The sequence below is a fragment of the Lissotriton helveticus genome, chromosome 2_2, assembly GCF_964261635.1.
Source record: "Lissotriton helveticus chromosome 2_2, aLisHel1.1, whole genome shotgun sequence".
Classification (NCBI taxonomy): domain Eukaryota; kingdom Metazoa; phylum Chordata; class Amphibia; order Caudata; family Salamandridae; genus Lissotriton; species Lissotriton helveticus.
The window spans coordinates 332,689,796-332,702,954 of NC_136060.1; positions in this window are offsets into that span (position 1 = coordinate 332,689,796).

Below are 13,159 nucleotides of genomic sequence, written 5' to 3' on the forward strand. Positions count from 1 at the left end.
ACCATTTAGTGTTCCTGACCATAGTAGTAAGCAGTCGTCGATGTAGCGACCCCAGTATATGATGGAATCAGTCCAGCGTGCTCCTTTCTCACCCCATTTCCAGGTTTCCTCGAGGTTACCCATGTAAAGGTTAGCGAAAGAGGGCGAGAACTTAGGGAGGGATTGGGTCTCCGGCTGGACGGGCGAGTGCGCACTATTTAATTATACGTGGATGACATGCTGATTTATTTGGGTGCAGAAGTGTCAGGTAATGCAAATGCCCTTGCGCTCTTGGAACGATTTAGGACCTTATCAGGCCTGCAGGTTAATGAGAGGAAGACCTATTTCTTCCCACTGGCTGGCCCAGTGTCGAGGCTGGTAATGCTGCCAGCAGACATCAAGTGGGCCTCGCATTCATTCAAATATTTGGGCATACACGTCTTCTATTCTATGGAGGATTTGAAGGAAGGTAACCTGGACAGGTCGTTGCGGTCACTGCAAACCTGGGTGTCGTTTTGAAGTACTTTGCGGCTGCCCATCATGGACAAGATGGTCATGTTGCCGCAGTTATTATATTTGTTTGTCAACTTACCAACCCTGATGCCCCGAGGATAGTTCTGGCTCCTGAACTCTCTAGTGCGAGATTTGATATGCGGAGATGGTCGACGAAGGGTATCTCTGATAACGTTCCAACGTCCCATGACTGAGGGAGGCTTAGGAGTGCCAGATTTCGAACTGTATATGCTGGCAGCCCAGCTGCTGTGGTTAGCACAATGGGTGGAGGGAGTGAATGCAGAGGGGACTTGGTTGATGGACCCAAATGGCAATCCTGACGCTTTGATTGCCAAATTGCTGAGTCCTGCGGTTGGCACGCCTTATAGGTCGATGTTACAAATCACGGCCCAACAAACCTGAAAACGATGTCTGCGTAGACTAGGAGGGGCCCTGTGGTATACGCCGTACAAAAGGGGGTGGTGATGGATGGAGCATCTGAATCAATCAAACACTCACACCCAGTCAAAAGATCTGGGTTCAATCCATCACCGTTCTTTATCCCACTCTGCCACCCCAGTTCAGACATGGCTATATGCAAATCAGTCTGACCCTGTGCCTCATGAGAACAGTCCAGCCCGAACTGCCAAGCCATGTCTTCCCTGGACCGGAAACAAGCTTCCGAGGACCGGTTTCTGGCATTCCAGCCGTCTTCAGCCCGGCTTGCTTGAATCCAGTGGCAAAGTGAGCAAGGTACTCACGTCTGAGCATACCCTGCCACACTTATGGCGGCCAAAAGCGGTACAAAAGGGGGTGGTGATGGACGGAGCATCTGAATCAATCAAACACTCACACCCAGTCAAAAGATCTGGGTTTAATCCATCACCGTTCTTTAGCCCACTCTGCCACCCCAGTTCAGACATGGCTATATGCAAATCAGTCTGACCCTGTGACTCATGAGAACAGTCCAGCCCGAACTGCCAAGCCATGTCTTCCCTGGACCGGAAACAAGCTTCCGAGGACCAGTTTCTGGCATTCCAGCCGTCTTCAGCCCGGCTTGCTTGAATCCAGTGGCAAAGTGAGCAAGGGACTCACGTCTGAGCATACCCTGCCACACTTATGGCGGCCAAAAGCGGTACAAAAGGGGGTGGTGATGGACGGAGCATCTGAATCAATCAAACACTCACACCCAGTCAAAAGATCTGGGTTTAATCCATCACCGTTCTTTAGCCCACTCTGCCACCCCAGTTCAGACATGGCTATATGCAAATCAGTCTGACCCTGTGCCTCATGAGAACAGTCCAGCCCGAACTGCCAAGCCATGACTTCCCTGGACCGGAAACAAGCTTCTGAGGACCGGTTTCTGGCATTCCAGATGTCTTCAGCCCGGCTTGCTTGAATCCAGTGGCAAAGTGAGCAAGGGACTCACGTCTGAGCATACCCTGCCACACTTATGGCGGCCAAAAGCGGTACAAAAGGGGGTGGTGATGGACGGAGCATCTGAATCAATCAAACACTAACACCCAGTCAAAAGATCTGGGTTTAATCCATCACCGTTCTTTAGCCCTCTCTGCCACCCCAGTTCAGACATGGCTATATGCAAATCAGTCTGACCCTGTGCCTCATGAGAACAGTCCAGCCCGAACTGCGAAGCCATGTCTTCCCTGGACCAGAAACAAGCTTCCGGGGACCGGTTTCTGGCATTCCAGCCGTCTTCAGCCCGGCTTGCTTAAATCCAGTGGCAAAGTGAGCAAGGGACTCACGTCTGAGCATACCCTGCCACACTTATGGCGGCCAAAAGCGGTACAAAAGGGGGTGGTGATGGACGGAGCATCTGAATCGATCAAACACTCACACCCAGTCAAAAGATCTGGGTTTAATCCATCACCGTTCTTTAGCCCACTCTGCCACCCCAGTTCAGACATGGCTATATGCAAATCAGTCTGACTCTGTGCCTCATGAGAACAGTCCAGCCCGAACTGCCAAGCCATGTCTTCCCTGGACCGGAAACAAGCTTCCGAGGACCGGTTTCTGGCATTCCAGCCGTCTTCAGCCCGGCTTGCTTGAATCCAGTGGCAAAGTGAGCAAGGGACTCACGTCTGAGCATACCCTGCCACACTTATGGCGGCCAAAAGCGGTACACAAGGGGGTGGTGATGGACGGAGCATCTGAATCAATCAATACCCACACCCAGTCAAAAGATCTGGGTTTAATCCATCACCGTTCTTTAGCCCACTCTGCCACCCCAGTTCAGACATGGCTATATGCAAATCAGTCTGACCCTGTGCCTCATGAGAACAGTCCAGCCCGAACTGCCAAGCCATGTCTTCCCTGGACCGGAAACAAGCTTCCGAGGACCGGTTTCTGGCATTCCAGCCGTCTTCAGCCCGGCTTGCTTGAATCCAGTGGCAAAGTGAGCAAGGGACTCACGTCTGAGCATACCCTGCTCACTTATGGCGGCCAAAAGCGGTACAAAAGGGGCTGGTGATGGACGGAGCATCTAAATCAGTCAAACACTCACACCCAGTCAAAAGATCTGGGTTTAATCCATCACCGTTCTTTAGCCCACTCTGCCACCCCAGGTCAGACAGGGCTATATGCAAATCAGTCTGACCCTGTGCCTCATGAGAACAGTCCAGCCCGAACTGCCAAGCCATGTCTTCCCTGGACCGGAAACAAGCTTCCGCGGACCGGTTCCTGGCATTTCAGCCGTCTTCAGCCCGGCTTGCTTGAATCCAGTGGCAAAGTGAGCAAGGGACTCACGTCTGAGCATACCCTGCCACACTTATGGCGGCCAAAAGCGGTACAAAAGGGGGTGGTGATGGACGGAGCATCTGAATCAATCAAACACTCACACCCAGTCAAAAGATCTGGGTTTAATCCATCACCGTTCTTTAGCCCACTCTGCCACCCCAGTTCAGACATGGCTATATGCATGCCGGGCTGAAGACGGGTGTGAGTGTTTGATTGGCTCAGATGCTCCGTCCATCACCACCCCCTTTTGTACCGCTTTGGCCGCCATAAGTGTGGCAGGGTATGCTCAGACGTGAGTCCCTTGCTCACTTTGCCACTGGATTCAAGCAAGCCGGGCTGAAGACGGCTGGAATGCTAGAAACCGGTCCTCGAAGGCTTGTTTCCGGTCCAGGGAAGACATGGCTTGGCAATTCGGGCTGGACTGTTCCCATGAAGCACAGGGTCAGACTGATTTGCATATAGCCATGTCTGAACTGGGGTGGCAGAGTGGGCTAAAGAACGGTGATGGATCAAACCCAGATCTATTGACTGGGTGTGAGTGTTTGATTGGCTCAGATGCTCCGTCCATTACCACCCCCTTTTGTACCTCTATGGTATACGCCTACATTGCCCTTAGTCGGACTCCCACATGGAGATCCAGTGATAAGGTTTACGGCTGAGCAATTGGCAACATGGATGGAGGTAGGGATGGATATGGTAGGAGGCTGTTTTCAAGATGGCTCCCTGATCCTATTTGCGGATCTGATGGACAGCTGTGGTTTACCCGCAGGCTAGTCCCTACAATATGAGGCACTGATCTGCACATTCGGACAACTGTGCGACAAGGGGAGAGATGAGCCGGAGACCCACCCGGTACTACATGTTCTGATCACTTTGGGTACTGCGGGGTGCCAGGTGAAGTGGCACTATGAAGCGTTGGCCTCTGCATCTATTGCCCCATTGAGGGACATGCGGGGGAGATGGAAGAGAGCTATGGATAGAGAAGTCACTGACGCTAAATGGAGTAAGGTTCTCCGGTCCCCCAAGTAGATATCAAGGAACACCAGGCTTAAATACATACAGTTTAACTTCCTACACATCGCATATATGATGCCTCACCAGCTTAATGTTACATATGGAGGGGAAGTGTGGAGTTGCCCAAAATGTAAACAATTGGATGCAGGCTGTATTTACATGACCTGGACCTGTGGCATCATTCATATATATTGGGAAGGGATCCTAGCCAAGATCAAAGACACACTGGGGAGGGAAATAGCTCACACAGTAGAGGCAGGCCTGTTAGGACTTTTTACAAGACCAAAGGTAAAGAAGGTTGAGAACAGGTTCATTGACCTGGCCTTGGCATTGGCCTAAAGGAGGATAGCTCTAGAATGGAAATCCGCTTCCAGGCCAGCAGTAACCAACTGGGACCGGGATGTCATTAACCGGGCTGGGGCAGAGGGTAGAGCACTGAGCTGGGAGGAGGCAAAATGCATACAGAGGCAACCCATAGCAGACCTTTAGAAGGAAGTCCTGGCAGCCTGACCGGGACAAGGTACAGGAGAGGAGTCAGAGGGGTACAATGGGCGGTCCACTTAATGACATACTAGACAGTCAATATAAAATGGAGGTTGGGGTGCGCAGACAGACATACAAGGCAAACTATACACGTCGCTCTGCCTGAAGAAGCGAATACATATTAGATAGGGAGCAGATCTGGCAGAAAGACACCCCCTTGGAGACATGCACTGATTGATTCTCATAGCCTAGAACATGAGAGTGATGATGCTCCCCAAGAGCCAGATACCGCATAACCCTCACTGCACGCACTCATGGTATTTGTATGAGTTCTTTAGCTAAATAGGAAAAAATAGAAAGGGCTGAAATGGATGGGGACATTGCCGAGCCCGGGAATAAGGCGGGAGGTCGCTCACCTTAGATGGGACGGGAAAGACATGATAGGTATTGTCCAAAGAAGTAATGAATACAGTGAAGTACTGAATGGTAGCCATCATGGAAAGAATGTAGATGGGTACCTTAGTTACTGGGGGTTATTATTCAGAGATTCTACCAGACGGAGAGATATTGCAGACATACCTGAGGAATGATTAAGAAGTGAATAATGAATAATTGAAATACATATGTGTGTACAACTGTCTTAAATCACTAATGTAAATAAAAATATGTTTTAAAAAAAATAACACATATCTGTCACAATTTATAAATATGGCTATAGCAATAACTTTATCATTTTATCCATATATAAATAGATCAATGCATCGTTTGCATTTAGGTTGACGTGTCTATGCTTATGAATTTACTTCCCTATAGTAACATATATCTGTCACAATGTGTAAATACGATTATAACAATTGTATCTCTAAGTGCTTCACTACTAAAATAATGGGAGACACAAAAAGCAAAGAAAAAAAACTGGATAATAAATCCAATTTAAAAAAAACTTAATTTACATCACAACCAGAAATCCTGACTTTGTACATATTTATCCATTCATGTACATGTGGCAAGGTATCCAGTACAATTTTATATCTGCTGATTTTTGTTCCATATGCATATCATGTTAAAATCTCTGTGTATGAATACCTCTTATAAGAGTTCATAGATCGACATGTTTATATATTTTCTACCCACTGCAGAGAAAAGAAATATCAATCTCCCCAAACCTCATCAAATCACCAATCTATGACTCATCCTATTCCTCTTCCAAAATATCACCTAACTCCACTCTCTTACTCATCTCATAGCTCTTCTACTACTGTTAACTCTCAAACAACTCTTTCCAAACTCTTCCCTCCTCTATTTATCCTTTAACCTACTTATCCAAACAACAGTCTCTCTGATTCATCCTAAACCTCTTTTACTACAAAGACCTCCCAAATAATCCTTTCTAAACTCTTACCTCCTCTTTCCATCCTCTATCCTATTTATCCACATCTACCATTTCCACAACTCCCAACAACAAGTTATATTTCCCCCTAATAATACTCCTCTAATCCACCTTTGGGCTCCGAAGTAGCGTGCTACTCACCGAAAGTGCTTCAATGCCTCGTAGGGGGTAGTAAACGCTATATAAATACATTTGCATTCATAATTTCATTTCTTTAATCTAAGTGCATGTCACAAAAGGCCAACAGTATATGATTCGATGCATTGTGTCATATTATTTCTAATATATCAGTAACAGTGGTAGATGGCCAATGTGGTGGGCGGAGGTCTGCCATCATGGTTATAGCATCTACCAAAAATGCTTCCTCAGTCTTATTACTCAGAGTCTGTCAAGTAAGAATAGGCAATGCATTGGACATTCTAGTCAGGTATGATAATATCTGCAGAAACCACTGTGTTTCTGTTTATTATATCTTGCCATCATTTTCACACTGTTCTTCAACCATTTATATGTTTGGTGGCACTTTCAAATTCTTGGTGCCCATTAGTGTTCTGTGGGAATATTATACATACAGCACACTGACCTGGTCCATGAGGTGGTACATCTTTAACTGGGTGGCCTGAAGGCAAACCTGGTGAGGGCCCCCTATTACTGGTAATGTAGTGCCTCCTTGGCAGCCTTTGACTCCTGTCTGCCCTCGGGGCAGCACATTAGTGAAAAGCGGACAGGCTGTTTAAAGCAGCCTGTCTGTCTTTCACTTTCAGGGGACAATGCAGCCTACCTTCCACAGGTGGACAGAGATCCCTCTGCAGGCAGGTGCAGTGACTGAATAAACCCATGTGCAAGGGAATGTTTTGGAGGTCTACGATGTCCTTTCCCTCCTTTCAAGTGTCACCCTTGGGGCTCACTGACTGTAAGCAACCTCTTTGTGGTACACAGTTAATGTGTCCCCTAACAACACCTTTGCCTCTGCCCCCAAGTGTGTCTATTATAGTGTTTTTTTTTAACACACTTTATTGATGACCGCTGTGTAGCATGTATTTCGAAATACATATGCATTTCAAATACAGTCATTTGTTTTTCTCCCATCTTATCCTTTGAGTGCATTTGTACCTAACAATATGGTTGCTCAGATCTCGCAGTATAAGAGAGGTTTACAAAGGATATTTATAGTCTGATCCCTTTTCCGAACCAATAATGTACATGCAGTGTCGCATCCATAATTCGAATAGTGCATATTTGAAGTCCAACTAATGACAAAAAAAAAAAAAAACTATTCCCCCACCCCGCTCTCCCATCCCACCCTAACCCCCTCCTGGTCAGTCATACTACAACTTTGACGATGATAACAGGGAGTCACTATAAGAGCGTCGTCCCCAAGGGTACATTGCACAGGGTAGAATCATGGTATCTCTGTTCCACGGGCCATACAGGCACGAATGGACTCACACTCTTTGCTTTACTGTGACGTGGCGTCTTGTATGGGAGCCAGGTCCAGTGTTTCCAGCTCGATCAACATGGCCTACCAGTCCAGGGAGATGTGTTGCTTCCTCAGCCCCCTCTTCTCCGCCCTCCGGAGAACAGCTCCCTCCGCCCTTCCCCATTGGAGCACGTCAGTCTGACAGACCGTGACCGCCGGGCATCTGGGGGACTTCCACCTCATAGTAATCACCCTAACTGCCAAGATGAGGGCAAGATCCACAAACTTTAACCGCGCCTTCTGAACTTTGGAGCGCCTGCGAAGGCCCACCAGGCAAGCCAGGGCGTCGTCTGGGACCAGTAGTTGTGTCACTGTGGCTAGGGAGTGTCGCATCCCCTCCCAGTAGCCCAGCAGTCGAGGACAAGACCATAGCATATGGAGGAAGCCCGCCTCATCTCCTCTACATCTAGGGCAACAATGGGGGGAGTCCGGGAACATACGGTGTATCCGCTTCGGCGTAAGGAACGATCTATGCAGCACCATCGTCTGTATGAATTTGAGCCGTGCATTACGTGACACTTTTTTGGGATTCTCCAGTATACGTTTCCACGCCTGGTCTGTAAGTGTCGATTATAGTGTTTTTGGTGGGTTCAAATAAAATGATAGTATTTCTTGATTATTAAGTTATGAAAAATATGGTGCTTTTGTCGTCCATTTTTAAATCATTTATTAAATATTTAAAAATATATTTATTTTTAAATTAATTATTTATTATCGGTCGAAAGGTATACTGTTCTATATTTTGATTCTTGTATTTTGGACTGTAGTTTGGATTTAGTTTTTATGCTTAAATGATGGGTTAGTGGTGCGTTAATGCAATCTTTACAGTGATACTTTTAATTGTTTAAATGGTAGGTTTGTGGTTTTAATTTAATTAAATTATGAAAAATTAGGTACATTTATTTAGGTTATTTAAACTTTAAAATGTAAAAGTGTTAAAATGATTTTGTAATTTATATGCTATAATACTTTTATTTTTTATGGGTCCTCTTGTGGTCCATTTATTGTACTATGTAGAATATTTGTTTTAATATGAAAGTTTAATATATGTGAACCACCCACCCTTTATATGATTAACTTTCCTTATTTGTTCGACCCAAGCTATGAAACTTACTATTTCAACTCCAAGAAAAGTATATAAATTGAAATTGAAATAAAAGAGGAGACATTTCCTATTTTAAATGCTTTCCAACTATTATAGGACTAAGTGCATAAAAGAGAGGTGTAAGATACATTATTGGTACCCTAGTCCTACCAAAAATTGAAGCTGAAGTGGTCCCCACATAGACACTTGAAATAGATGCTGGCCTGATGGGAGTGGGGACTGCCAAATCATCATACCATTGGGAAATGTATCTTTTAGGGCAGGAACCAGAGTCTACTAGAGAAGGTTGTGAAACCAGCTCTAATCTGATTGGTTGTGAAGGGGCCAGGAGGGCATTGGGGGTGGCTGTGGGGTGCCGGGCAGCATAATAATAAGCTCTGAGGCAAGGGAGTGTGCCTCTTCTCCTACCTGCATGCTCTGCAGCTGCTGCTTGGGCTGCCTCCTCAGATATCTTTTTTACCCACCCTCCCAACCTCCGGTGTTAAGTGGTTGTGAGGGAATGTTGAAAGGGGGAAATAGTTGTCTTGTCATATCTTGCAGGTTAGACTCATGGTTGGTCATAAGCAGGTAGACGTCTTGGGTTCTGTCATTTCAAAAGTCAGGTGAATTCAAAAATTTGGTAATTATTATTATACCAAGCAAGTTTAGTGGACCACCAGTGATAGTTTGAATGACAGCCCCTGGCCCCTTCATACGTATTCCCTTATACTTCCTTAGGGAAGTGAGGAGATAGCACTTGTACAAGGGGACCAACAAATGTCCTGGTGCTCGGGTCCATCTCCAAGAAGGGAGACCCTCATTAGACTTTTCCCTCTGGCAATGTAGTTTGGATCAGTTTATTAAATGGCTCAATTCTCTGGGCCTGATTCGATTTGGGACGGAAGTGCTCCAAATGACGGTCGGAGCCCTTCTGCCTGCATCGGAACGTGCCGTTCGGATTCCTTTCTGACCATGCCATTCCGATGTGCTCAGACGGAAAGGAAGCAGGCTCGAATTTCCGGATGGCTTACAACGGGCTCGGAGAGCCCGTCCGCTGTCCGGAAATCCTTCAGTACACCCCCGGCCGCCTCTTTACAACCGAGGGAGTACGATGGCAGTTTTCCACTGCCTTTTCGTGCCGGTGTTTCCAGCACGAAAAGGCAGTCAGAAACTGTCTTTGGGGGATCCTGTAGGGCCCGCATGGGTGCGAGGCCACCGAATGGCGGCCTGGGGGCACCTATGGTGCCACCCTGTTGATCACTGCACCCGGTAGCAGGCTCTTTGGGGTGCTGGCCACAAGGTGCAGCCCTCCATTTCACAATACGGGCATGCAGTCCGCTTGGAATGCATGCTCCCATTGTGAAACATATGAGTTGACCGAACAGGGTTCGATCGCATCGTACTTGCTGGGCTGTAACTGACAACAGCAGGTCGGTTGGTCACGGTTCCTGACCGATGTCGGACGTTGGAATTGGCCCCTCTGTGTTAGGAATAGATGAATTGGGAACTGGGGGGAATTTTGCAAGGGGCCCTGTGAATTAACAGAAGGGGGTCATTAAATTATCTGTTGCTGGAAAGGCTAGTTTGGTAGTTAAACATAACTATGAGCAGATTTAATTTGATAAGGTAGGATTATTATTGGTCTAGTTGTGTGTGTTTAAAAATTGTTGCTGTAAAGTATTTTGGTACTCTTGTTTATTATATTTGTGGGATTGAAATTACTGCATACTTTTTCTTTTGTAAATAAATAAAGCCTTAAGATTGTTTTTCCCAAAAAACCTGGTCTCAGGTAATTTGTTGAGAAGGAGGTTTAGATCTTTGTGTCTTCCTCTTGGGCTCCACAGCTCCCCCCGCCTTCCCCCACCTCAGTTGTAGCTCACCTATGGGGGAAGGGCATAAATAGAGGGATGGGATATAATAGTCTAATTCATCTCTCACTAAAATTGGGGAAAGTGCATAAGTAAAAGGGATGTGATTAACTATTCTAAGTTGAATCCAGCTAACATTGGGGGAAGATTTACTATTCTAACTCCATTCTCACAAACATTGGGGAAAGTGCATTCATTTGAGATGGGGAAGATTTACCATCAACATCTATCCCAATGTTTGTAGGACTGGAGTTAAAATAGTAAATCAAATTTCTTTAATGTGCGCACTATTCCTGAATTTAGCTGGATTGGATTTAGAATAGTGTAATTTATGCACTTTCCCCAATATTTGTGAGGCTGGAGTTAAAATAGTTAATTACAGTAGTGATTTCCTACCCCCACCTCCAATGTATACAGTTTCCACAATATTTGTGGGAGTGGTGTTGGAATAGAAAATTGGACTCCTTTAATGTTAAGGCATGTTCTTCAATGTTTGTTGGCCTTTAGCTATGAAATTGTAAATTGCATCCTTCCCACAAAATTAAGGTTTCAATATTTCGAGAAAATTGGACCCCTTTAAGGTTAATGCACGTTCCCAAATGATTGTAGGTGTTTAGCTAGAATGGTACATCTCACCCGTCCCACAAAATTATGGTTTCAAGTTTCTAGGATTATAATTAACATAGCTTATTTTGGCATTTTATGTTACTTTGTTTTTTGTTATTTTTGTTTTTGTAGTTAAGCTTTTATTGTTTTTTCGTAGATGAAGTTTTTGATAAAGTGAATTAAAAAATATTATCATTAAGAACATTATTAATTAAAATATAAACAATAGTTAAAGGAATACTAAATATATAAGTATATATATATGCAATCATAATGTGCAGTCTCAAAAAGCATCTACTCCATACTGGCGTTTGCTGCTCTGTATTTAATTTTGTTGGCAGAAGAAACCATAAAACGAGCTATGACCTACTGTGTCTTGATCATATTATTTCACATTTACACATGTGCTTTAAAAAGATATAACTCACGGACAGACAGAAAGTTGACCAGACATAAAAATGTACCTTTCCATGTCAATTTTAAATCATAAAATCATCCATGAATTCTGCCCAATTCCATTATACCAAAATGTCAACAAATATGTAAGCATGTAGATATAGCATACATTTAAGCATATCATACTTGTAACAAATAGGTATACATTGCAAAAGATCCATGCATACATATATGTTTTACAAGGAAAATTACATTTGCCTTCATTAATATGTATTTGAGAAAATGAAACTTTTTTCTTTAAGTAAATGGGTGTTTTGAGGGACAGCTGAAATAGTAGTACAAATAGGCAGTTTGATCCCTGTCAATCATATATCATATTGGTGATGAAATGATTTGTTTGCAATTCATCAGAATCATCATGAATACAGAAAGGGGACTTATATTCTAAATAATTAATTCCTGCAACAGTGTTACAAAATTGTGTCCATATCAGAAGCAATACCAAAGTGAATTATAGAACAGTTGTAAATGCAAATATTGACAGAACTAAGTGCAAAACCCTAGTTGGAATGTCCACATAGAAATATTGCAGTATTGAATATTGCAAAAAAAAGGGGAAATGCATTTAAACAGTTCCTAATGTATATCCCTGCAAAATTTACCAAGAGGGCTGATTCCCGAATCAATAATGGCGTATTTGAAACAAAATAAGTTTTACAAAATATTGAAATAAAATCACTAGCATAGCAGTCATCTCCAATATAATGCGATAAGGGAGATCTAGCCTTCACCTTGATTTGATACAACAAAGGAAAAAATAAAAACTTGAAAAATATAATTCAAAACGTATAATTATGAAAAGGTTATTAAAAACACAAAGGACTTAATAAGGGAAATTACACTTTTTATAAGTGGACAAAAAGTTACACTTGAGGATTTAATCCATTTCGCCCAAAGCATTGAAGATCAATTATATATCTTGATGCCTTAGGGTGGATTATGATGCGGGCTGAAACGGCTCTAACAGTCAGTCAGAGCCATTCATCCCACATCGAAATCCGCTGTCGGATTCATTTCTGACCAACCCATTTTGATGGGGTCGGTCGGAAGGGAATCCGATTCGGATTTCCTAAAGGCCTCTGACAGGCTCGGAGAGCCCGTCCGCCATTTGGAAAGCCATCAGTAATCTCTCGGCAGGCTCTTTCCGGCCGAGGAATTACGATGAGAGATTCCCAAAGCCTTCCTGTGCTGGCTTTTCTGACACAGAAAGGTTTTGGGAAACTTTCTTTGGGGGCCCCCACAGGGCCCCCGTCACCAAATGGCAGCCTAGGGGGCACCTATGGTGCCTCTCTGTTGATCCCTTCACTTGGTGGCAGGCATCTCGAGGTGCCTGCCACTGGGTGCAGGGATGAACTACACTCCTGCTCTTTACAATGAGAGCTTGCATTCAGTTTGGAATGCATGCTCCCATTGTAAAGTACAGGATTGCGACCAAACAGGGCTTGGTTGCATCCTACTTCCTGGGCTGGAACCGTTGACAGGAGGTCGTTCAGTTCCAGTTCCAAACCAATGTCCGTCCAACATCAGAATTGGGCCCTTAGTTGTAAGAGTCT